A 5,350-nucleotide genomic window follows, 5' to 3' on the forward strand; every position below is an offset into this window, starting at 1 on the left:
TTGTCTTTTCACACCATGTAGTATTTGCAAGATTACAAATGGTCCACAGAGACTGAATTAAACTAATAAACTTTACTTAGCAGTGCGCTGCTCCAAAGCTATATACAAAATGGAAACTAGTCAGAGACCTCTTAGCTTCCTTTTCCTGCTGGTCTCACCTAGAACTGGTTTACCCCATACAACTATTATCTGGCCACCATAAGGCTAGCCATTAAAATAAAAATACAGCACTTCTCATTCTCCTTCTAGTGCCTGCCCCAACCATTTTTCCACCTGAAGCAGATCCCAAAAGCCCCCCCCCCACCCTGCTAGATCCAACATGTTTGCTGTAGCATTCAGATACGAATTCTTGTTGCAGTATACAGTTACTGACTCACACTTGTGTGCATGGAAGGGTTAACCTGAGCCCTGAGCTCAAGTTGCCATGGGTGGCTTAGACTAGCCTTTACTTCCTCCTTCCCTCCCTCTCTCAGCCCTTCCTCAAGATAGCTGGAGCTGCCAGCTGCAAGAAAAATTTCATGAATGGAAAATCTCTCTTAAAAGATATTTTTGCTGCTTGCATCTTAAGATTGCATGATTCTTTTGTAAGGAAACCAAGTTCTTTCTTTTGGAACACTTTCCCACTTTATTTTTCTGCCTACGGATGAAGACTTATTTGCAGTAACTTCTGAAACTGTGAGTAAAATCTTCACTGATTTGCAATGCATATGTGCTCAGAGGGATTGTCATTGTGCTAACTCTGCAACAAAAGAGTAAGACTCTTCCAAACCTCTCTCTCCTACCTTCATATATGCCTAATTCCCAAGGGAGGCAGCTTCACCCTGATGCCCATCGAAGCCAGCCTAGGCTCTATCAGCTCAGCAATTGTGAATTATATTATTTCAGTATTCTTAAAAATAAAATAAAAAAGATGTGCAGAAGAAAGGTCAACGGGCTTCGAATCCAAGAAAGACTAGAGAGAGATTACAATAAAATGCAATACTTTCTATTCAATTTGTGGCAAGGCCTCAAGGCTGTAATCATCTATTTCAGTCTCTGGTGCACCAACCTTGCTGAACCGCTCAAGGATACCAAGAATTTGTGCAGCTTTTAAAGACATGGCTTTTAATTCATCAGGTATCTGAAACAGAGTTGTCAGGAGACTTCTCTGTTAAGTGGGAAGTTTGATGTCTAATGGCGTCTTGTTTTTTTGCTTCTTAAAAAGGCACCAAGAGACAGATCCACTTTGCATGCCAGTTACCGTGGGTGCAGTCTTCTTGAAAGCCTTTTCCGAACAGCTCAGGGGAGGCCAGAGACATTTAATTTAAAAGAGGCATGATCCCAGGTCCTAAAGAGCTCATCACTGGAATAAAAGACAGGAAAAACCCACTTGAGGGGGGGGACCAGGACAAAGGGAAGGTGTGAATTACGAAATTGTGTGTGTGTGGTGTGTGTGTGTAAAAATGGGTTAAAGAACCCTGGACGGTTAAGTCCAGTCAAAGGTGACTATGGGGTTACAGCACTCATCTCGCTTCAGGCTGAGGGAGCCAGTGTTTATTCGCAGACAGCTTTCCAGGTCATGTGGCCAGTATGACTAAACAGCTTCTGGCACAACAGGACACTGTGACAGATACCAGAGCTCACGAAAACGCCATTTACCTTCCCACCGCAGTGGTACCTATTTATCTACTTGCGCTGGCGTGCTTTGGAACTGCTAGGTTGTCAGGATCTGGGACAGAGCAACAGGAGCTCACCCCGTCGCACGGATTCGAACTGCTGACCTTCCAATCGGCAAGCCCAGGAGGCTCAGTGATTTAGACCACAGTGCCACCAGTGTCATGTTTGTGTGTGTGTGTGTGTGCATATATTTGCAGCAGTGGGCCTGTAAGGTGATGTCCTGGCCCTACTTTCGGGCAGACTGAGGTGGCTATTCAGGTGTCATGAAAAAACAGCAAATTCTTAGTCATTTTTCAATACATCGAGCCAACGTGTGTGTGTGTGTGTGTGTGTGTGTGTGTGTGTGACACACTTCAGCAACATACACATGTGCTTGCATAGGCACTCCTCATCCATGTGATCTACAGGCAATACTTAATTTCCCACTTCTTCAGGGAATGCGTCATGGCAGCTGTTCAGTATACAGATAGTTCCAATACGTTATTCCAAATGCATTATTTAAATGCATTAATTAAAGTCACTACTTGTAAAAGCGAGGCATATAGCCTATTGTGTGTGTGCGTTTTTAAAAGAAAACCTTGTATTTCAGTTTATAAATCCTGATGGGCTTACTAACAACTTGAGGCTTCCCAGCCGAGGTAGTGACTATCGTTAGAATTTCCATCAATGCCATGGTATCTTTCTTGTTTAATGTAACAAAAATTAGCCGTGGGCAGGACAATAAATCCAGTTGTAAACAAGCAAACTGAGTAATTTTACATTAACTTGCATCCAGTTTCCTGGAATCCCATTAGTGGCACTGCTTGCTATAGTTGCTTGATGAAAGGAAGCCAGATACATCGAAATAAAAATGAAAAAATGAAAAATTGTAATCCTAAATATGTGCCTATGCCCTTGCTCAGACCAATCAAGTTTTTCATCTGGTGTCCTCGCAGGTCTGGAAAGACCTGCCTAGTAAATATGTTTCCTGTGATATCATCGGGTAATGCAGAATTTGCTCTCTTTCAAAATTACAAGTTGAGTTCAGAATTTTCTTTGGGGTTTTTTTGTTTATAAAAACACCATTCATGGCTTAATTTATCCCCAAACCCAGTGCTACAACACCTTTTCAGTACCAGAAGTCTGTCTTGTTCCTGGGCATGTGCCAAGTTCTCCCCCTGCAGCTATAAAGTGAGTACAACCAAACCCAACACATCTAAGATTAGAGAGGAAGGGCCCACCTCACTGGCTGGAGCTCCAGCAACCTTCTACATGGCCTACGAGCAAAAACAAAAATGCAAAGACTAATATTAAAGAGGCATATGCACATACTTTTATCAGGGTCTTCTAGATTAAGGTGGGGAAACAGGTGATCTTTGGACTACAACTCCCATAATTCCTCACTCCTGACCATGTTGGCTGGGCCAGTGAAACATGGCCTCCAACAAACTGGGGGGGGGAGGGGGTTGTTGGGTTCCCCATCCCTATTCTAGCTAGTCTGATTAATACTTGCAAGATGTACAAATGAGGATATCCACAAGTTGCAAGGCAGGATTTATTCCTATTACAAATTTCAGCAGAATTAGGGTGATAGCCAACCAAGCGCTGCTCAGAATAGATCCAGTGACTTGCCTTTAGGTTCAAATGATGGATTTCTCAGATGCACAGTGTTCCAATCTCCCATTTTTTAGACACATGTCGACCTTCCACCCCACTTTCATGGATGGATGAATTCGACACACACATTCCTGTGCTGGTACCATCTGTCAAAGCATCTTTTGCCTTCTCACTCCTGACCCACCCCAAAAGGCATTTCTTCAGATAGGTGCAAGGAAGGCAGGGAGGGGGTACTGATTGATCCCTGGGCTGTTTGTAAGGTAAAAGTAAAGGGACCCCTGACCATTAGGTCCAGTCGTGACCGACTCTGGGGTTGCAGTGCTCATCTCGCTTTATTCGCCGAGGGAGCCAGCGTACAGCTTCCGGGTCATGTGGCCAGCATGACTAAGTCGCTTCTGGCGAGCCAGAGCAGTGCACGGAAATGCCGTTTCCCTTCCCACCGGAGTGGTACCTATTTATCTACTTGCACTTTGACGTGCTTTCAAACTGCTAGGTTGGCAGGAGCAGGGACCGAGCAACGGGAGCTCACCCCGTTGCGGGGATTCGAACCGCCGACATTCTGGTCGGCAAGTCCTAGGCTCTGTGGTTTAACCCACAGCGCCACCCACGTCCCTAGTGGCAGATAGTCAGGTGTAAAATGTAGTTGATACTAAAAAAGGGGGGACTCCCCTGGGAGTCTGGAGGTTTTTGGTCTTATTTTTCTTGGGAAAAATAAATAAAACCTATAAAAGTTGGGGGATGGGGAGAATAGATCCAGTGAAATCAATGGCTATTGTCCATGGACTTAAATTAGTCTGACGAGCGTCATAGTAATGGACAGTAATACCAAGACATATCCACACTGAAAGGGAACAGTTCAGTGTCTAAAACCAATTAAATTCAATAGGAGTGCAAAGGATTGTCTTTGTCTGGATCATGTAACTGAAGTGTAGTGCTACTACAACTTTTCAGAACAGTACTGAAGACCTACTTATTTTCACTGACTCTATCCTGCTATTGAGGTCTTTTGGATTGGTAGCCATGGGGAAATTGATATGCTCCTACTGTTGGTTTTCTTAATGCGAGTTTTATGAGAGGTTTTGTATTGTATTCTCTTATCATTGGGGCTGTATTTTATCTGTTATTTTTACATAAGCAGTCTTGAGTAAGTTTTACTCATAAAGGCAGCCTTGAAATGTTTTTTAATAAACAAATTATATGCAGACAATTGCCCCAAAGGAAATAAGATCTAATGGAGTCCAATTGCTATTAGACAGCAACCATCCCATTGCCACCATCATATAACTCACTTACCCAAGGTAAACAGAATTGTTCTTCTCTTAATTGTCATTGTTGAGATCTGCCAGTATCTTAGCTGTAGATACTGAGATCTGTAAAACTCTGTGTGAGTTATAGTTCATATAAACACTTTCACTGTGTGTGTCATTGAGGCTAGGCTTATTGTGAGGTCACTATAGCCTCATTGTGAGGTCACTGCGACCTCATCTCAGCAGTGCTCAATTGAAAAATCAAAGGCACATCTTTTCAGCTCTGCCCCACCTTAACTGCAGCAGTATAACAGTATATGGTCATATATTATTAACTGAAATATAAAATGAGACAAAGCACATGTTTTGGAGGCTGTTGGGATGGTGGAGGAAATTACTTCACTGTGGCAAAGCATCCTGCCTTGGTAAAGAATAAATAAGTGATATTTATGAAGAAGATTTTGTGTTCTAAGATGGAGAGTATCTGTTGTAGGCAATAAGGAATTTGGTGGTGTTCCCCTGGTGTGGTTGAGTAGGAATTTCAAGACACCCAGAGCAAAAAGAGTTGACTGGTCTTGTTTCACTTTCAGTGCATTGTGTTGACAGTTTTAGGCTTCTGTCCTGTATGCACCTACGAGTAAGCCCCATGGGTTTTATGTTGAGCAGGCAAAAGTAGGACTGAAAAGCTCGTTCTCTCCAAGAATGAAACAGAAGGCTCAAAGACTGGCTATTGGTTAAGGAACATCTAGCAGTGTAAAATATGAAACAAGTGGTTTGAAAATGATTCGTAGATGGTATTTAACTCCGAGTAGGTGGCTAAGATTTATGAAACAGTATCAGATATGTGTTGG

General features: G+C 42.9%; 1 long non-coding RNA gene across 1 annotated transcript in view; it reads right to left on the reverse strand.

Annotated features, from left to right (window-relative positions):
* LOC310714424 overlaps window positions 1–4,647 on the reverse strand; it is a 15,624-nt gene extending 10,977 nt beyond the window's left edge. Inside the window, exons 1-2 of the long non-coding RNA XR_014529742.1 lie at window positions 4,542–4,647; window positions 1,241–1,342 (exon numbers count right to left, since the gene is read on the reverse strand). This is a non-coding gene — a long non-coding RNA (uncharacterized lncRNA). The remainder of the gene's footprint in view (window positions 1–1,240; window positions 1,343–4,541) is intronic.
* Between the last annotated feature and the right edge of the window lie 703 nt (window positions 4,648–5,350).

The sequence above is a fragment of the Podarcis liolepis genome, assembly GCF_965112155.1.
Source record: "Podarcis liolepis genome assembly, chromosome: 8".
NCBI lineage: Eukaryota > Metazoa > Chordata > Lepidosauria > Squamata > Lacertidae > Podarcis > Podarcis liolepis.